This window comes from Sus scrofa, chromosome X, assembly GCF_000003025.6.
Source record: "Sus scrofa isolate TJ Tabasco breed Duroc chromosome X, Sscrofa11.1, whole genome shotgun sequence".
In the NCBI taxonomy this organism is placed as follows: domain Eukaryota; kingdom Metazoa; phylum Chordata; class Mammalia; order Artiodactyla; family Suidae; genus Sus; species Sus scrofa.
In genome coordinates, this window is record NC_010461.5 from 8097770 (window position 1) to 8119988 (window position 22219).

General features: G+C 41.8%; 1 protein-coding gene across 3 annotated transcripts in view; it reads right to left on the reverse strand.

Annotated features, from left to right (window-relative positions):
- ARHGAP6 (Rho GTPase activating protein 6) overlaps window positions 1–22219 on the reverse strand; it is a 530729-nt gene that overhangs the window by 186919 nt on the left and 321591 nt on the right. The window lies entirely within an intron of this gene.

Sequence of the window (22219 nt, forward strand, 5' to 3'; positions counted from 1 at the left end):
CAAGGTCACGTGGCAAATGGCATCACCGTTCATCTCAGCACCCACCCAAGCTGGAAACCCCAGGATTCCCCCCCTTCCTGCTCCCTCTATCACCCCCAGAAAACTAGCCAGTTTTCCTGAGTGGCTTCTCTGTCCTGTCCCTTACTTCTCTCTAGTCCCACAGCCTTGCCTTGGTGCAAGCCTATGTGGGCTTATTTATTTATTTTTTTTTTTGAGGTGAAATGTACACGAAATCAAATTAGCTATTTTAAAGCTAATTTAGCTTTAAATTAGTGTTGTACAATCACTACCTCTATCTAGTTCCCAAATAGTTTTACCATCCCAAGAAGAAAGCCAGCAGTATCACTAAGTAGTCCATTCCTCCCCAACCCCTGGAAACCACTACTGCATTTGCTGTCTCCATGGATTCGCCTCTTCTGGGTGTGTTCTACAAATGACACCGTACAATATGCGACGTAACGTTTTCAGGGTTCCGCCATGACATAGCATGAATCAGTGCTTCATTCCCTGTCATGGCCCACCAGCGTTCTATTGTCTAGATGTAGCACATTCTGCTTGCTCATTCTTCTGCCCATGGACATTTGGGGTGCTATCACTGTCCGGTTATCCACAACAAAAGTGTTCTGCAATGAACACTTATGTACAAGAATTTTGTAATATCTGTTTTCGATGCTTTAGGAACATAACCTTAAGAGTAAAATTGCTTCTTTTGAGTAGACACCTAGGAGTGGGTTTGTTGGGTCATGTGGGGATTCTAGGTTTACCTTTTTGACGAACCCCTCGTAGGCTTTTGATGGACTCACGTGTTAAGACGGTCACAGTCTCCCTCCCTGAAGCCCCCCCTTCTCTAATGCCTCCTGTTCACTGCCAGCAGAAGTCTATGGATGCCATCCCACGGTGTACAAACTTCCATCAGTTCCCCAATATGGAAAAGGATAACTGGCAATGCCTCAGGACTGTGGACAGCCTCATGGGCTGGTCCCGACGTGCTGGCCTCCACCTACCTCTCAGTGTACGCTTCCTCCTCCTTGGACTTTCTCTTTCTTCCCCTTTTTCCACTCCTCCATGCCACTGCCCTAGTCTTCAATCCGAGAGCCCGCCCTCTTTTTTAGGAATGTGTCCCTAATAGATCAGCAAGCTGAAAGTTCCTTCCAAGTATGAGCACTGCCTCTCGTGGAGACCCACTCAAATGCCATCTCTTTCCAGCTGACTTCAGTGATCCGCCCTTCCTTTCCCCAACGGGAGACAATCATTGCTTTATCTGCTCTCCCTAGACATTTTATCTGGGCCATTTCCAGGACTTTTGTCCCAAAGGCTCTTCATCCTAAAGACTTGGGTAGAGAGTCTTATCTCTTATCTCTTGCATAGCAAGTAAATTCCATGAGAGCCAAAATTACATCGTGCCAACATTGCCCATCATAATGCTTTGAACACAGGTGGCATTCAAAGAATATTTGAGTGAAAGAATGAAGGAATAAAGCCAAATGAAGCAATGAATAGAGTCACTATATCAGACCTAAGCATTTCCTTTGCGTCATCAATCATGCCTAACTTAGGACTCTAGCTGAACATACATCAACGGCTTGATCATTGAGCCTGGTATCTGCAGGTGAATCCCCAAAGGAAACCATGGTTGACCAGCTGTGTGACTTTGGGCAAGTTACTTAGCCTGGAAGTGCCTCAGTTTCCTCATCTTCAAAATGCAAAGTCAGCTAGGTTTGCTCTGAGTATTAAAATGAACATTTATTACACTCCTAGAATAGTGCCTGGTCAATATTTTACAAGAGCTTATTAAATAAAATAAGTAAAAGAAATGAGCCAGTTGCTCACACTCTAAATGAGTGAAACTGATGAGGACATGTAGGAGAAACACAGGGTTCTGCAAGCAGCAAAATAAAGGCAATTAGGCCCAAGAGCTCCCCATGTGCATTCAAATGCCATATTTGGCTGCTGTTGACTATGTGTTATGCTTCCGCTTTATGAGTTTTGGAGGTCTGAAGCCATCATAGAGAAGCATTTTTGATCTAATTCGAGTATTTCACTTTACCCAGTGCTGTCATGGGGGAGATAATTGATAATTGCTTGTTGACTGGACGAATGAAAGTGATTAGCCAAAACTGGTTACGGCTACCTTGAACCATGACATTGGGTATAAACTAAGAAAATTAGGCATATTGCTAGATCAATGACAGCCATGTACCTAAGTACAAGAATATTTCCAAATATATTTACTTCTCATTCTAATCAATTCATTTCAGTCCCTAGATCTTCAAGGTGCAGCTAAGTGTTCTTACAAGAACTAGACTCATTGCTCCCATTTAGTGGCCCTCTTTCTGCTATCACTCTTTTCAACAAGCTCCTCTTAGATCCATCCCCTAAAAATAGGCCTTCTCTGAATAAGCTCAAATTATCCAGGGTGTTTTTTGGGGGTGCTTCCCACTAGAGAGCCTCCCAACAACATCTGGTTTAGTCCTATATTTAGAGTGCTGATGAATCTTAGAGATACATTCATAAATTCACCTTCATCTGCAAATCTTTAGGGTGCAAAAAACACGAAGCAAATTAAAATGTTATAAAAGGTACACACACATTCCTTTGTCCACTGTGCAGGAAGCTCACCCACTGATGTATGGGGGGCTTTGCTTGCTGGTGATACGAGAGGTCCCCTTCATCCCCATATCTAGTGGAGGGAGTCCATCAAAGAGCCCATCTTCCAACATTAATACGCAGGGCTTGACCCAATTTCAGTGGCTTTGAGAAAACACATTTTTTTTTTTTAGTTAAACTTTTTATTTTGACATCATTGTACATTCAAGTTCAGCTTTTAAGACATAATAGGGAGAGAGCCTTCTTACACCCTTCCTCTGTAAGAGAGCAGGACCCTATGGGGCCTTCCCTGGGCAGGCGCTTTCACCATTCCTCTACGTTAGCTCCTCTCTAAAGTACGGATAACAGCATCTGATGCGCGTTTCCTGAGTTGTTTGATAGAGGTGACAATCCCCACGCCCCCGACCAAATGTAACTACTTGGTGACCAGAACCACAGAGCCCCCCGGGCCTCCTAGAGCCTAAGGACTGATAGGGTTAAATGCAGTGACGCTGCCCTGTTATCTCACCATCAGCCAATCAGAGAACTGTGCACGAGCTGATCACTTACCTTGTGGCACACTCCCCTCCCCATGCGCCCACCGCCCACCGTGGCTTTTCAAAATGCTTTGTTTGGGGAATTCAGGCTTTTGGGGCGGGGCATGAGCCACTGGTCCCCTTGCATGGCCCTGCAATGAACCTGTCTCTGCTCCAAACTCTGACATTTCGGTTTGTTTGGCCTCACTGTGCTTCGGGCACAGGCACTTGGGTTAAGGCCTCTAGCTTGTCCAGTGGGAACAGCTTGCATGACTGTAATAGGCTGTCACAACCAGGAAACTGACACTGATACCATAGGAGGACTTTATTCAGATTTTAACAGTTTTACGTGCCCTCGTTAGTGTGTGAATGTGTATGTGTATTTAATTCTATGCAATTTTATCAGATGTATAGATTTATAGGACTGCCACAACAGTCAAAACACAGAACAGTCTGTCACCAGAAGGGTCCCTCAGGTTACCTACCCCTTTAGAGGAACTCTTGCCTCCCTCTCAATCTACCACCCTCTTAAATCTGGCAACCACTAATCTATGTTTGTTTGTTTGTTTGTTTGGGGTTTTTGGGCTGCACCTGCAGCATGCACAAGTTCCCAGGTCAACCCAAGCTACTGCAGTGACAGTGCCAGATCCTTAACCCGCTGTACCACAAGAGAATTCCAATCTGTTCTCCACTTTTATAATTTTGTCATTTCAAGTATGTTATATAAATGAGATCATAGATCATGTAGCTTTTTTGGACACATTTTATTCACTCAGCATAATGTCCCTGAGATCCACCCAAGCTGTTGAGTGTATCACTAGCTCAGTCCTTTTTATTGTTGAGTTGTTTTCTATGGTATGACCCAATGCCACAGTTTGTTTAACCAGAAATGCATATTGGATTCCATGTAATTTTATTAACTACACCAGTGTTACAGAATGTAAAATGTCTTGATGGGGGACTTACATAAACTATCTTGTTTATGATAAGACCTCCACTGTGAAGTGGAAAATGAAGCCAATTTTCTGTATAATTTCAATGAAAGCTTGCACAGGTGTTTCAGTCAGCTAAATATCTTAGCCTGGATTATTTTAGCACAAAATTATCCAAATAATTATCTCAGGAAAAGTCTATGTAATGTGTGCAGCATGCAGAGAAGGCCTCTGTGTGAAGTGGTGGGACCCTAAAGTAACTAGCGAGCGTAATTATTGGGATTTAGTCTTCGGGCCATTTTCTCCTGCGGAATTTACAGGGAGCCTGTGAAAGTTCAAACACACTGTATTTTTGGCAAAGGACCCTCATGCTTTGTCTGCATTTTACTGTTTCCTTTGCACCTTGGAGCAGCTATTTTAGGACTGTCTAGACAATCACCCCAGCTTTAAAGGTCTTTTCCTTTCCTTTCACATAATCACTGAGCATGGAAGGTAATAAATAGACGATGCTAGCACTCTCGCATCAAATATACTATCCGAATAGAGTCAAGAAGAAGAATGCCTTTGGTCGGGCTCACAAAGCTGAGAAGCTTTATTTTAATATATGGTCCCAGACTTCCAACTAATCAACCTTAACCCGAGAAGGGTGCCTACCATCCGTACCTCTGCACTGTAGTATCAGGATTATACTTTTTGGTTGAACTGTATGAAATGGTTAGCTTTTTTTTTCTTTTAATTATTATTATTATTATTATTATTATTATTATTATTTTACTATTTTGGACCTATAAAAATGGCAATTTCATATGATTCAACTCCAAAGATTTGGGAAGGAATCTGGGGATGGTTTGGTTCCATCTCCCGTCTCCGGTTTGCAGGCAACACCCACTGAAACTCTGGCGATGACCCAGAAGGCACAGCTTCTGCCGGCCACTCGTGCCATTACAGGAAGCAATGGAACCAAGTCCAATCCTTGAACCTCGTCTCCATGCTTGTTCTCTGAGTCAGTAGGTAAGAGCCCCGGGAGACACAGAGGAAGACTTCGTTCGCCCTTACAGCCCTTGCTTTCAAGAGGTGACAGACAGCTTTCCAGCTCTCCCCCAGATTCCTAGAGCCCACTGTCCCCAGGCTCCTTAACAGGTCCTGAGAATGTTTCCTGATGTCTGGCCCTCCAGGGAATCTTCCTACCGGTACCCTCTGATGACAGCAGCACTTCTTTTTGGAGGAAAAACATGCACCAGAATAGGGATGGATAGATGGATAGATAGACAGATAGACAGACAGACAGATGTAGACACCTAACAATAATCAGTTTTATTTGCTTCCTTATGTGTTATTATTAGTATATTTATTGGTCAATAAGATACAGACACATGTTATTTTTCTGCGAACCCCATCCATCTCTCGTGTCACCCTCAACCTCTGTTTATCCTGTATTCTTCACTGCCGATATGTGCACCCGAATTAGCTTGGGTGTCCAAAGTCAAAAGCATTTCTCCTAAATACAAAGTGGAAGGTCAGAAACAATAGCAGCCCAAGAAGTGTGCGCCAAGAGTCTAGGAATTTCACTTTGGTGCCATTCATGATAGAGAACTTTACTTGTGCCTGGCACTGGGCTAAATGCACTGGTGGTGGCAGGGGGGATACAAAGTTGATGAGAACTCAGTCTCTACTTGAGCAGGGCGCAACTCTGGAAAGGAATATTATAACACAGAGTGGAGCAAACAAAGCATAGAACCAAGTCCAAGGCACAGATTCCAACTCTAGGGGCCAGCGCTTACCAGCTGTGTGATTGGGTCAAATTGCTTGACTTCTCCTATTTCCTCCCTTGAAAATCAGTTACAGTAATGATAATTCTGATGTTATTTTTGCTTTCGCTTGAGAAGATATGTAATGAGAATTTTATATCATGTGTAACGAATGTGTAGTAAACTAAAACAATCTACCAATCCAGGCCATTATTATTTTTTTCTTTTTAGGGCCTCATGTGTGGCATGTGGAGGTGCCCAGGCTAGGGATCAAATCTGAGCTGCAGCTGCCAGCCTACACCGCAGTCACAGCAACACAGGATCTGGGTCACATCTGGGACCTACACTGCAGCTTGCGGCAGTGCCAGGTCCTTAACCCACTGTGTGAGGCTGGGGATTGAACCCACATCCTCACAGACACCATGTTGGGTTCTTAACCCACTGAGCCATAATGGGAAGTCAAAGCCATTACTTTTTAAAAAAATTTTTATTAAAATATAGTGGATCTACAATGGTCCTTCAATTTCCGCTGTACAGCAAAGCAACCCAGAATCTTACACACTCTTTTTTTTTTTAATACCATCTTTCATTACTTTTTTTTTTTTTTTTTTTGGTCTTTTTGCCTTTTCTTGGTCTGCTCCTGCAGCATATGGAGGTTGCCAGGCTAGGGGTCCAATCGGAGCTGCAGCCACCGGCCTGCACCACAGCCACAGCCACGCGGGATCCGAGCCGTGTCTGCGACCTACACCACAGCTCACGGCAACGCCGGATCCTTAACCCACTCAGCAAGGCCAGGGATCGAACCCGCAACCTCATGGTCCCTAGTTGGATTTGTTAACCACTGCGCCACGACGGGAACTCCTTCCATTACTTTTAATGAGGATTCATTGCATGCATATACTACCCAGTTTCACCCTTTGCAATCTCAGTCTTGGAAGGAATTATTACTTTTCTCCTTTTAGACAGGCGGATTAGGCGGAAAGAAGTTGAGTAACCTCACCACTGCCCACAAGACTCTTTCCTGCAGGACAACAATGAAGTCCCAAGTCGAAGGCAAATGTCTCTAGAGTCATCAGCAACTTCTTACTTTCCAATAGCTAACGTCTTCTCACTGTCCAGGCCTTCTCTTGCCAGTCACACTTTCACACAACTCAGTCTGTTTTACACTTCCACTACTCAGAAAACAAAATGGGTTTGGTCAAGATCACCGATGATGCCAGGCTGTACAATTCCCAGGGGACGGTTCTGTCTTCCCTCTGCTTGATCCTTCGGCATCCTTAGCTAATCTCTCTCTCAGCTATCTTGAAGCCATCTCCTCTCCCAGCTTTTGCTATTAGCTATTTTCCCTCTTTTGCAAAAACTATTTCTCGGTAACCTTTGAGACATTCCTCAAATGTCCTTGGTGACTTGGTAGCATTCCTCACTTCTCCCGTCACTAGCCACTTGATCTAAGCCTCTTGGTGTGCCCTTCCACCTTTCAAGCTCTAGACGATGGTGCTTCTCGCGGCTCTGTTCTAGGCTAACATCTCTTAAATCAAACCTTCTCAAGCTGTGCCCAGGATCCGTGAACCTCCTAAATCAGACTCACTAGAAACAAGCTCCATGGAGGAAGGAAAATTTTCCCATTAATTACTGAATTCCCAGCAGCTGGAAGAGTACCAGGCATACCTCGGTGCTCAATAAATACTTGCTGAGAAGATGAACTGCCTGAAGTGCTTGTGAAAATGCCTGCTCCGGAGACGTACCCTTACACTTCTAAAGTGGAATCACAGTACATCTGACCTCTGAGAACCCACATCGCTGGTCTTCTGTCACGTGACCTTTCCTCGACCCAACACCCTCTTCCCCACTCCTCACTGTCCAGTACTCTGAGAAGACGTTCCCCAATCCCACCTCTACTCAGACTGAGTCAAGTCTCCCCATTCTGCCCTCTCCTTGGTGAAACCTCTTGTCACTCGGATTTTACACATCCATGTGAGACTACTCGTGAAGTACTAGCTCACCACCCGAACTGCCTCAGATCGTAGCCCCATTTCCTTATCTGACTCTTACTCATAGGGGGCTCTCAGTGAATATCAGTGAATAAACTAGTATTTGTAATGTGGATTACTATATTCGTGTTAGCATATAACATATTAATAGTAAATATACAAAATATGTTTAAGTTACATGTTAAGGATATAATAATAGTTAAATAACACAAATTTCTCTCCCCAGCTCCAAGCTCTCTGAATTCTAAATATGAGTGTGTGTGTGTATATGTATATGTGTATATATATGTGTGTGTGTGTGTGTGTGTGTGTGTTATGCTGTGTGTGTGTATCATTTCTAGGAGCTTCATATCTCCATGTGGATTCTACTGGGTTTTTCGCTTTCAAACTGTCCCCAAATCAAATTTTTATCCCCACCCCCACAGCTTCGTTCCTCTCTCGATGTTTTCATGTCGGTAAATAGCATTACCCACCCAATTGCGCAGGTAACCGGGAGTCACATTGGATTCCTCCTTTTTCTTCACCACCCCCTTATCCCATATCTAATCACCTAGTCCTGTTTCTTCTACCTCTAAAATGCACTTCAAATCTATCCCTTCTTCATCTCCACTGCTACTGCCCAAGGCTAAGCCTCCTCCATCAACAGTCAACTAGCTGACTGCCATGGCCCCAAAGCCACCCCGTGTCTGTTCTTGCTCTCCAATGCCCAACTTTCTACACGGAACTCAAAATATCAATCAAGTTATCCCAAGTTACAGACTTAAGCCAATGGTTTCCTGCTGCAACGGAGTGAAGCAGATCCACCTTAGCTTAGGATCTGCTTGTCTGTCCACAGCACCTTATACCATCGCCCCCTCCTCTCACTAGACTCCTGACTCTTGTTTGGCACATGCTGTTCCTTGTGCCTGAAATGACTGTTCATGGGGCCCCAGCACTCGCGCACTTCACATAGCTGGCTCCTTATCTATCCTTCAGTCCTCGATTTAATGCCAGCTTCTTAGAGCAACCTTCTCTAACATTCTATCTAAAAGTAGGTTCTGTATTCTGAGACTGGCTATCATAGGAATCTATTTTCTACCCAGCATTTACCACAATTTGGAATTACTGATTTACTTTTGTTTATTATCTTGTTTCTGCACGGAAAGCTCCATGATAGTCTTATTCACCATATCATTCCCAGTACCTCCAGCAGAGCCCAGCACATGGTGCTCTCAATAGATAGTTGTTGCATGAATGAAATGAGAAGGAAAAAAACCAGTCAAAACAGATCAGCTCCAACAGATTTGCAGATGACCGGTCCTGTGGGTATGGGGAAGGGTTAACTATGAAGAGGCAGCATGAGGGAATTTGCAGGGTGTGGGGGAAATGACAGAACTTGTCTGGATCCCTATTGTGCTGGTAGTTACACAACTTTAAGTATTTGTTACCTCAATACTGTGTAATAACCTATACAGAAAAAAAAAAAAACATCTGAAGAGGAGTGGATATATGTCTATGTGTCACTGATTCACTCTGCGGTGCACCTGAAACTAACACAACATCGTAACTCAACTAGACTCCAATAAAATTGAATTTAAAAAAATAAATAAATAAAAATGGAACAACAAAAAAGAATTATACTCCCCAAAGATGAATTTTACTGTATGTAAATTAAATAAACGAATCAAATGATATGTTTATGAAACCCTAGTTCACCCAGAACAAATCTAGGAATCCAAACTTCACAAGATTTGGGGCTCTTCCGTGGGGTGGGTTCACTTTCCAAGTTCATGGGCAAGCACTAACTGAAACCATACTTCCCCATTTCCCATTTATCGGGTTTAAAGAGAGGAAACCGGAAACAAAATAAAGATGTGGACTATAAACAATACAAGAAAAGACACGTTGGGGAAAATGATACTTAAAATAATCACGTGATAAAATGTCAGCATTTATTTGTAACATTTGGCTCTGTTTGTACTGGCTCAGCCCAGCGGTGGAGAGGCTGTGGATTGATTTCATAATTGTGCCTCCCACATATACACCCACGGCTGACCTCTGCTTTGTGCAATTGATAATGACTAAACTTCACATATTATGCTGGCATAATCTCTCTCTTCCCTGGAGGGCTGTTACACACAGGGAATTACAGTTTCATAGCCTCAAAATATATCATGACCAACTTTCATTAGAACAAAGTTATATGGGCTGATAAATCGTTGTCTTTTGCCAAATCATTACTCATCATTGTATATTCACCCAATATAAGCCACTGACAAACCCCAGCCAATCGGGGGAAAGCAGGATGCAGAGATATTAATAGATTCTTTAGACATGAGTTGCATTCTCTAAAGTAAGCACATGGCATACAAATTTCATTTTGTGACCCTCCACCCCCACCCCCATTAGTGACTTTTTGCCATTAGGACATGTTGATGGATATACCATTTCCACATGAAATATTTGGATATCTGACTCTGATTTAGGGAAAGGGAAATGGTGAGCTAATTTCCTCTTTTATCAGGCTGAATCACTGAGCTTGCTCTGTTGCTATGCACGCAGACGTCAATGCCATAGCAACTCGTTGGTTTGCTCTTAAACATTACAGCAGAACGATGCTATTAGGTACATTTTTTTCAATTCTTAGATTTTTATTTTTTCTTAGAAGTTTAATTTTTATATGATGTTTTATAGTACAGGGTTATTTAGTTCTCCAGTTGTATCACTGCTGACTGTCATACATAAAACATCAATAGCAGTACAACAGAAGTGCTTACTTCTGGAAAATTCTCCCATAGTTTCCCTTTATTCTTCTCAATCCCTATGAAAAGTTTGTCCTTTGGACAGTGCAGACTAGATCCTCTTGAGGATTTTCTTTGTGAGGATCCTACATTTAAATGGGCCAGAAATATATGATTGGAAATTCATGAAATACAGAAATGCATGGGCTTCTCACAAACCCTTTTAAGTAAATTCAGTGAAAGCCTAATTATCCCTTGGTATGTACTAGGAAGTGTGCCAGGTTCTAGAAAGAGATAATGAATGCTTCACTATCAAGGGATTCAGAAAACATCTAAGAGGCGGAGATAAGCGCACACTCTAGTTTCTATGAGCTCTCGCAGGAGAAACTAAGGGACGTGTACTCGGCTATTTTAGAGTTTAGGGTTTTTACCTACAAAACATGCTATAATATTTAACTTAAGGCTGGTTTTGGAAAATCACAAACCACATCATCTAAATCACTGCTGTCTTTAAAGTTTCCTTGACAGATAGATTGGAAGAATAATTGGCTTGTTCACAAAACATTTGAAATAGGTTTCAGGTTCCACACTTAACCATAAGATTATTTAGTTGCCTGTGCCGATACTCCACTTAGTTAAGGAATTACGATTTATTAATTTATAGGAGTTCCCACTATGGCACAGTGGGTTAAGAATCTGACTGCAGCGAGCGGCTCAGGTCACTACGGAGGTGTGGGTTCCGGGAACTTCCATGTGCCACAGATGCGGCCATAAAATACAAATTTAAAAAAAAAGATTTGTTAATTTATAGAGAGGCAATACATCTCACTGAAATTTTATTTCATTTTAGTGATTTTTATTTTTTCCATTATAGTTGGTATACAGTGTTCTGTCAATTTCTACTGTACAGCCAAGTGACCCAGTCACACACATATATACATAGTCTTTTTCTCCCATTATCCTCCATCACGTTCCATCATAAGTGACTAGATACAGTTCCCTGTCCCACACAGCAGCATCTCCATTTCACTGAAATTTTAAGTATCCACCCACACTTCTACGATCATACCTAAATGTATCTAAAACTAGGAAAAATGTATTCAAGTCATTTTTGATTTAAACATCTACTTATAATGTGAAGAATGTGCATTGGGTATCTTAGGTAATATCGACTTTCTCATTGCCCAGATGCATTTTAAGATGTCTCTGGGAATTGTCATCTTTACATTAATGATCAAGTGAACAGTTATACATTCATATCATTAGAACCAGAAGGCTCTTGTACTGATTAATGAATCATATTTTTAAGTTCTATGTATTCTATGATGAAGCAGAGTTTGCATTCTTAGGACTATCATGATGTTGCTTTAAAAGATAGCCCTGAGGCTCAATGGCATTTGAAAAGCTATTCCAGAAACGCACTTCGCATCAGTAGTTCTCAGTGTGTTCCCAGTGCAAGAAGCTTCTGTCTTAGCTGGAAACTTGTGAGAAGTTTGGAAATGCAGATGCTTGAACCCCACGCCAGACCCAGGGAATCAGACACTCTGGAGGACAGGCCCAGCGGTCTGTGTTTTAACGAGCCCTCCGAGGGATTTCAACGCACACCCGGGGTGGAGAACCACTGCTTTACAGAGTACGCCCTTCTTACTTGGGATTATATATATACTTAAGTTGAGAAAGAGCCCTTTTCTTCTTTTTGATATTATGTTGGTTTTTTGTCTATGTGCTTGTTTATGTTACTTTGGGTATTCTGACAAAACTAGGATTTCTGCCCATCCTAGTCTGGTTATGACATAAGACTTTCTAGGTCCTGAAAAAACTAAAAGTCATGGGAAACCTTTTAGCTCCAAAGAGCAACCTACTTAAAAGAGGATGACTAATTTGAATAACCTAGCAACTTGGGACTGAACAAAGAACAATGGCTTAGAGTCAGAGGGGCTTCAGCCCTGCACTAGCAGGTTAAGGAGGGTTTTCTCAATGTCAGCACTATCAACATAATGGCATTTGGGGAGGAATCGTTTGATGTTGGGAGATAGGGCTGCAGGATGTTTTGGCTGTGTTCTTGGTCTCTCTACTCACTAGAAGCCAGTAGCACCCCCAACCAAGCTGTGGCCATCAAGTGTCTCAAATAGCCCCTAGTTGAGAATAACAGGGCTAAATAATTTGGACTAATACCTGCTGCACAGCAGAATTAGTTAAAAATACCAGTGTCCTTTGTCCACCCCAGCCTGGTTGTGCTGGATGGATCTCTGCGGGTAAGCTCAGGGATCCACACTGGGTCTAAGGGGCGATCACAAACTAAAAGCACTGCAATGACATCCCTGTGCCTTAATTTCTTTACCTAGGAGATGAGTGCCATACTCTCTGTTCTAACCACTACATAAATGTCCCAAAGATCGAACGAGGGAACATTTGTGAAAGCACTTGCTCCGCAAAGCATTATCTATGGTAAGGGCAGCAGAGAAAAATAATGCATCTGAAAAAGTCGCCATGGAAATAAAAAGCTGTGTTCAGCCCTTGGTTATGAATTAGGATGATTTATTCACTGTCTCTCTGTACAGAGCTTCTTTACAATAGGGAAAAGACCTGGGGAACTCACAGAGTCTCTCTTGGAAGTAAACTCAGAGCATTATTTAGTCCTGGATGGACAGAAAACTGTATCAACTCAGATCAAACTGCTCATACTGTGCACCAATGATAATGTACACATGTAACATCATATCGCTAATTTTTCCATCCTCTTGACTCTCAAGAATTCATTTTTAATAAGTAGGAAGGAATGAAGATTCATCTGAAAATGAATTCCCTCTTTAAAAATTTTGTTAGAATGTGGAAAAATCATATACATTAAAAGACTGGTGAAGTGCCTGCTATAGCGCAGTGGGTTAAGAATCTGACTGCAGCAGCTTGGGTTGCTGTGGAGGTGTGGATTCGATTCCTGGGGCAGTGCAGTAGGTTAAGGGTCCAGCATTGACAGATCTGTGGCATAGGTCGAAGCTGAAGCTCAGATTCAATCCCTGGCCTGGGAACTTCCATATGGCAGGGGTGTGGCCATTAAAAAAAGTCTTATATAGGCTTCATCTGTGTCTATATGTATTATTTCTTCTTTTTAATTTTATATAATGATTTTTTTCTATTATAGCTGGTTTATAGTGTTCTGTCAATTTTCTACTGTACAGCATGGTGACCCAGTTACACATAATATGTATACATTCTTTTTTCTCACATTATCATGCTCCATCATAAGTGACCAGACATAGTCCCCAGTGCTACACAGCAGGATCTCATTGCTAATCCATTCCAAAAGCAATAGTCTGCATCTATTAACCCCAAGCACCCCATCCATCCCACTCTCTCCCCCTCCCCTCGGTAACCCCAAGTCCATGATTTTCTTTTCTGTGGAAAGGTTCATTTGTGCCGTATATTAGATTCCAGATGTACGTGAATCATATGGTATTTGTCTTTCTCTTTATGACTTACTTCACTCAGTATGAGAGTCTCTAGTTCCATCCATGTTGCTGCAAATGACATTGTTTTGTTCTTTTTTATGGCTGAGTAGTATTCCACTGTGTATATATACCACATCTTCCTAATCCAATCATCTGTGGATGGACATTTGGGTTGTTTCCATGTCTCAAATGGTGCAACTGACAAGGGCTTAATCTCTAAAATATACAAACAACTTATACAACTCAACAGCAAAAAATCCAACAACCCAATGGAAAAATGGGCCAAAGACTTGAATAGACTGTTCTCCAAGGAAGATATACAGATGGCCAACAAGCACATGAAAAAATGCTCCACATCACTGATTATTAGAGAGATGCAAATCAAAACTACCATGGATACCACCTCACACCACTCAGAATGGCCGTCATTAATAAGTCCACAAATAACCAATGCTGGAGGGGCGTGGAGAAAAGGGAACGCTCCTGCACTGTTGGGGGGAATGTAAGCTGGTACGACCACTATGGAAAATGGTATGGAGGTACCTTAGAAATCTATACATAGAACTACCATATGACCTAGCAATCCCACTCCTGGGCATATATCCGGACAAAACTTTCCTTGAAAAAGACACATGTACCCGCGTGTTCATTGCAGCACCATTCACAATAGCCAAGACATGGAAACAACCCAAATGTCCATCGACAGATGATTGTATTTGAAGATGTGGTATGTTATTTCTTTTTTTTAAAAAAGATAAAAATATCTGAAGCGAACAATATCAAATGTTAATGGTTATTAAATCTGAGTGACAGATTTTTCGAATTTTTTTCTATACTTTATGTTTAAAATATTTGATTAAAACTAAAAGAAGATGCTAAAATCAGTTTGAACAAAGCACCAGAGGGGAAGGGGAGGGAGTGTGATGGACTGGGAGTTTGGGGTTAGTAGATGCAAACTATTGCATTTGGAGTGGATAAGCAATGAGATCCTGCTGTATAGCACTGGGAACTGCATCTAGTCACTTGTGATGGAACATGATGGAGGATAATGCGAGAAAAAGAATGTATGTATGACTGGGTCACTGTGCTGTACAGCAGAAATTGACAGAACATTGTAAATCAACTGTAATAAAAGAATAACAAATCTTTTTTTTTTTAAAGCACCAGAGAATATTCTAAAGAAAACATGTTTTAGTTGGTGTCAGGTGACCAAAGAGACCCCACAGGGAGGGAGAAAACAGCCATAGGCAAAGGGGCTCCATGCCACAGTGCCTGGCTCAGTTTACACTGCCGGCATCTGTAGGTAGGGGATGTTAGACCTTTGACATTCGAGATCAGTTTCAAACTTGCCCAACCTGTAAGGAAATCTTATTAGCTTATTTTTGTCGAATGTTCTACCAGCTTTTACCCTAAGCAACCTATTACGAAATACCTGCTTCTACCCCCCTGCATGCCTCTCTAATATCTCTAGAAACCAATATGGTGGCAAGTGTGACATTTTACACAAGACGGTGAGAGGACAGCCTCTGGGGCACATGTTTTAAAAGAACCAATTTATTTGAAGTCCTAGACACAAGTATTGGCTTCATCAGATAAATAAGCAAAACAATTTTTCTCCCAGAGTAGGAGTTGGCAAACTATAACCCAAGGGCCAAATCCAGTCTGCTGTCTGTTTCTGTAAATACGGTATTAATTTAATACAGCCTGGGCTGTTCTTTTACATATTGCCTCTGGGTGCTTTAAGCTACAATTTCAGAGGTGAGTAGTTGCAACAAAACCTGTGTGGCCCCAAAGCCGAAAGTATTTGCCACCTGGCCCTTGACAACAAACTTTCCTAACTCCTGTCCTAGAGTGTTAATCTTCTTATAGATACTTAATGGTAAGTAACTGGACAAAATAAATGTTTTACAATGACTTTTTATATTGCAGTCATGTGATCATCTGCATTTATTTTTCTCTTAATACCAGTAAACCAACGAGGAAAATGAAAGTATCCATGGCCACGTTTTCTCTTTTAAAAAAGGGATGAGCTCTGCCAAACAACTTAACAGAGACTGTGTTGATGATTAATTAATTACTCAACACGTTGTTAAAACATCACTCTTTGACAGTCTCTCAAACTGACCCTTCCTAGAGTAAAACTATCTTCTTGATAACCATTTTCAGTTTAGTAACTGCGTTATAGGGAAAAACATTTATGGAAATTTACGGACCAAGAAATTCTCCCCTTTTTAAAGAAACAAAAGGTCATATTTTTTATGCTACAGAGAAATAGAAAAGTCATCATTTCTTTCAGTCTTTTAAAAATAATGATCTCAATAGAGAGGAAATGTGACATTTAGGTGTCAACATAAGTAAGAGCCTATTTTCAGTTCATTTCACATGCCTGGGCTTTCCAATGTTTGGGGAAATTTTAAGAAAAGGAGGTACTTTTGTAGCTACCTAGAATTGTATCATTCCCACCAGCCTCATAAACTGAAAATGAGACCTTAATGATATCCTCAAAATGACTCAAAGTAGGAAAATGGTAAGTAATAAAACAAAGAGAATGCAGGGCTATGGTTGCCAAGGCAACCATAATCATATTTCCTTTGAACTTTAGTGTAGCACCCACTGCAGTTCAGTTTAAGTTCACGCTTCCTTAGGAAGCTTATATAAATTCAAAGTCCCTAATATCTGCAGCAGTATCATTCTAATCCAGCAGGTGATGACAGAGATGGAGAAGAGGAAACTGAAACGCCCCTGGCATTCCCGTTATGGAAGAAAGATGGGGAAATGACACTTGTTAGCACACGCTATGGCCAAGAGAACATTTCTTTCCACGCCACTCCACACAACACATACTTGCGGTACTCTGCGGGCTACCGCCGTATGGCAATGTGAGTCTCATCCATAGATAACGTCATAAACACAGATCAAATGAGCTACGATCTCTTGGTAGATCCCCACAGCCCTAGAGAACGAGAACAAACCACAGAATGGCTGGTGTGCCCAATCCAGATCATTATTTGAAGCCCTATTTCTTTTTCTTAAAAATTTTTTTGAAAGTATAGCTGATTTACAATGTTGTGTCCATTTCTGCTGTACAGCAAAGTGACCCAGTCATACATACATACATACATACATATATTCTTTACCTGGTAGTATCTTCCATCAGGTTTTATCACAAGAGATTGGACAGAGTTCCCCGTGCTGTACAGGAGGACCTCAGTGCTTATCCATTCTCAATGTCGTAGTTTGCATCTACCAACCCCAGACTCCCCGTCCAGCCCACTCCCTCCCCCCTCTCCTGAAACCCTTTTTCTTAAAGGTGAAGAGTGACGATCATCAGTTTGTCTGCATGGTGATGAGAAGAGCATCTCTTCCGTACAATTTTGAGGAAGCGATTACTACTCATCTGGATCTCATTTGATGCTGTCTTCAGGGCCGAGAGCATGGTGCTGACTCCAGGGGATACCACTATCTGAGAGGCTGGGCAGCCAGAGATTTGCCTTGATGGAGCCTCAACAATCTCGACTAATATTTCATTTTTTTTTTTTTTTTTACTTTTTTTCAATTTAGGGAGTGGGATGGACGGAGAGGTTGAGATTTTGGGGTGCCAACTGTTACATTCAGAATGGATGAGCAATGGGGCCTGCTGTACAGCACAGGGAACTGGGTGTGACTGGGTCATTTTATTGTAAAACGGAAATTGAAGAAACACTGTAAATCCACTATACTTTAATCCAAAAATTTTACGGCTGCACCTGCAGCATATGGAAGCTCCCCAGCCAGGGACTGATTCCAAGCCACAGCTGGGACCACACAGGACTCTTTCACCAACCGGGTCAGGCCGGGGATCGAACCTGCACCTCTGCAGCCACCCGAGCCACTACAGTTGGATTCTTAACCCACTGTGCCGCAGCGGGAATTCCATCTGCTCATATATTCTAACTCAGACTCTCCCCAACCTGAAAGTGTGTCAAGATGGCTAGATGTTGGAAAGTCCAAACGCATTTTCCCATAGAAACAATGATAGACATAGTTATTTTGGACCCTGGGCCAGCTGATACGGTCTCATTTAACCCATAACACGCTAGAAAGGCAGAGTGGGAAATATAAATATAAATGGGAGCACCATTCTTCTCAGAGCCTGGAAAAGAGAGGAGACTCTCCCGCATGGTATACAGGAATGAACAGAGGCTGGGGGACGGAGGTCCCTGGATGGGCCTCTAGGCGAGAGACCCTCTCCTGCGAGTACTGCTGAATCTCCTGGATCCATCTCAGTAGAAATCCAATCCATAACATGCTGCATAAATGAAATAATGAGCACCTTGCCGTATGCTTCTGGGCTGGTCATTCTAGCATTTCTGAGATTTGGTCTCCTTCCCTGTTAATAAGATGTTTGGGAAGAGCAGCCCAGGCTCTATGCTTGTCTTACTTATTCTCCATTTATATGCCCCTTGGATTCACCGGCAACTCATTTTATCCCTGTTTTTGTTTGTTTGTTTTTTGCAGGGGGTGTGTGTGTTGTACTATACGGATAACAATGGTTTCCACAAGGGGTATATGGGAAGATGGGTCGTGAGGCTGGAGACAGAGTTAGGGCAACTCTGCTGGAGACTGGACTGCTCTGGTTTTGGAAAGGAAATTGCTAAAAAAAACCCAGACACTACCAGTATTTTTCACTTAACCAGTAATGTGATGATGATAACCAATACTCCCCAAATACACCCTTGCAGTGAAGTCCTTTTTGAGTAACTCCAATGCTTTTTTTCTGGTGTCTCTTCTCCCTGATTTTTTTCTTTATTTCTTTAATTTTGATTCTAGGACACTTCCCACCATCTCACTTTCTTTTTTTGTTTGTTTTTGTTTTCGTTTTTCTTTTTCTTTTTTTTTATTTCCCCAATACATTTTTTTTCCTACCGCACAGCATGGTGACCCAGTGACACATCCATGTAGACATTCTTTTTTCTCCCATTATCAGGCTCCATCATAAGTGACCAGACATAGTTCCCAGCGCTACACAGCAGAATCTCATTGCTAATCCATTCCAAAGGCAAGAGTCTGCCTCTATTAACCCCAAGGTCCCCATCCATCCCACTCCCTCTCCCTCCCCCTCGGCAACCACAAGTCTGTTCTCCAAGTCCCTGAGTTTCTTTTTGGTGGAAAGGTTCACCTGTGCCATATAGTAGATTCCAGATATAAGTGCACTTTCTTTTCTGCTGTCTATTTATTGGCTATCCCCAGACACACTAAAACGAAAGTAAGAGCAGGGCAGGGATGTGTCTGTTTTGTTCAGGGCTGTATCTCCAAAGCCTGGAACAGTGTCTGCTCACAGCAGACATTCAATACACAGTTATTGAATGAATAAAGGAATAAATCACTGAATGAGAGAAAGGAGTGCACTCTTCTGTAGGCCTAAATAAAGGACTTAGACATTTTAAAGTATATCTTTTCCAAAGATGAAAAGGAGGTATTAATTGAAGACAAATTTTGGAATATTGGTAAATCTAGGAGGACAGGGATAATTATTTTTGCCAGAAAAACTAGGATAAGGAGGTCCGATACCCCAAATCACTACCTACTACATTCAGTAACCAGAGTGATTGTTTAGATAAAGATGCTAGGGAGTCCCCCTTTTGGCTCAGTGGGCTAAAAACCCAGCATAGTGTCCATGAGGATGTGGGTTCAATCCCTGGCCTTGCTAAGTGGGTTAAGGATCTGGTGTTGCCATGGCTGTGGTGTAGGCCAGCAGCTGCAGCTCTTAGTTGCCCCCTAGCCTGGGAACTTCCATATGCCACAGCTGCGGCCCTAAAAAGACAAAAAAAAAAAAAAAAAAAAAAAAAAGAAAAAAAAAAAAGAAAGAAAGAAAAGAAAAAAGATGCTCTTGACAGATCATCTATCCAGGGATATACCTCAGAGATATGACAGATTCGGTTCCCAACCACCACAATAAAAAAATATTGCAATAAATTGAGTCACATGAATGTCTTGAATTCTCAGTGCAAACAAGTTAGGTTTACACTATATGCTACAGTCATATTAAGTATGCAATAGCATTATGTCCTAAAAGGTACATATCTTCATTAAAAGTATTGCTCAAAAATGCTAACCATCACCTGAGCCTTCAACAAGTCATAGCAGTTACACCAAAGATCACTGACCACAGATCACAATCACAAATACAAAACCGATGAAAAAGTGCGAAATATTGTGAGAAGGAGCAAAATGTGACACGGAGACACAAAGCAAGGAAATGGGGTTGGGAAAATGATGCCAATAAGTCTACCGTGCTTGACGCAGAGTGGTCACAGCCCTCAAATTGAAAAACACACAGTATGAGCGAAGCGCAACAAAGGGAAATGCAGGAAGATGCGTTATGTACGCCTGTAAACATGCATACAAGAGGAATGTGGCTTGGATTTTAGGCTGTACTGAGGCCAGGGAGTCAAACTGGCACAGTGGAAAACAGCCCAAGTCAGGGGACCCCAGACCTTCAGCATCAGTAGCTGTGCCTTTGAATTCCTGCTCTGCCTCCTCATGCCTATTGATTTTGAGCAGTGAGAGAACCTCCCACGTTTCAGTTTTGTCATTTTGAAAACTGTTAAAGGATCCATGTCTTGCAAAACTGCGATGAGGGTAAAATGAAAAGACCTAGGTAAACCCAGGAAATAGATGGCCTTTGACAGGTGACAGACATTCCCACTGCTGCTTACTAGCCTGCTTCCAGCTCCGCCCTCTGTAGCAACAGCTTTACTCAAGTCCCTTAATCCCTTTGGTCTCCAGTTCCCTTTCCGACAAAATGAACGACTGGGTCAGAATAATTCCAACTAGATCTGCCACCCAGAAAGTCCTGTACACTCAGTTTTACTTCCCCAAGTTTGTACGTATGGGGCTGGGTGAAATAGGCCTGTTAGAGAAAATCTAGACTGATCTAGAGAGGCTTAGTAAGTATTATGAATTGTCTGTGTTATAATTCTATATACATAACCTTAAAGTATAATTTTTCCTTAAAAAAAAACCTGGGGGACTTCCCATTGTGGCTCAGTGGTAATGAACCCAACTAGTATCCATGAGGACGCGGGTACGATCCCTGGCCTCTTTCAGTGGGGTAAGGATCTGGTTGGTGTTCCTGAGACCTGTGGTGTAGGTCGCAGATGCGGCTCAGATTTGGGGTTGGGGCTGTGGTGTAGGTCAGCAGCTACAGCTCTGATGAGACCCCCAGCCTGGAAACTTCCATATGCCATGGGTACGGACCTAAGAAGACAAAAAAAACAAAAAACAAAAACAAAAACAAAACCAAAACAACAACAAAAACCTTCTGGAACGAAAGGTTCCCATATCCCAGCAATTCAAACTCAGATAGATTTTTTGATGTTTGGGAGGGGCTGAAGAAGTCCACTATTAAAAAGATGAATGTCACTGGGTGGTAAAATCTTCCTTTTGCTTTTATGACTGTGTGTTCCAAACAGAATCCTGGAAGAGAGAAGTGTGGTTCGGAAATATCAAGAGACCTCCTAAGAAACCTGCAGGATTTCATAGATAGTTCCATTGATTCCCACTTTAAATTTGCTATTCTTTTACAAATTCTCACATTTATACTGCCCTAAACAGGATGAATTTGACAACGTGCGAATTGTTTAAAAAAAAAAAAAAGTGAGGGGGGAGAAAACCAAGATACTAAGCAGATACTTTTCCCTCTGGTCATAGGCATCTCACAAGGTAACTTCGATGGAGCCCTTACATTACAGAGATATTTGCTTAGGATGAGAGGAAAATAATTTACTCGTTGCTGTTTAGCCTTTAAAAATCCTTTCAAAACTTTACATTTTCAAAGAGCTCCTGGGGAGAAAAGTCTTTTCGTTCTATAACTTCTGTTTTAAAAAATAACCTGAAATATTTCCAAATATGCAAGTGAAAAAGGGCTCCCTTTAGTAAAATACGATTTTTGATATCCTAAAGCATATCTTGGATTGAACAACACACCTTTGGGTCACATTCAAATTACACAACCTTGGGTCAAATTCAAATTATACATACACACACACACACACACACACACACACTGCACCACCCACTTTTCTCATTTCCTCCTATAACCAGAAAACAGAATGTTTTATTGTAACCGTATACACTATTCCATTTGCACAAAAATAAAAAGCTTTAGCCCATTAGAGAAGCACAAGAACATAGTCATGGCTGAAATTATTCAAAATGAATAAAAAGTTTTTAAAATAAATATAAACCTTAAGTTCTACCTGAATAAACAGCTATA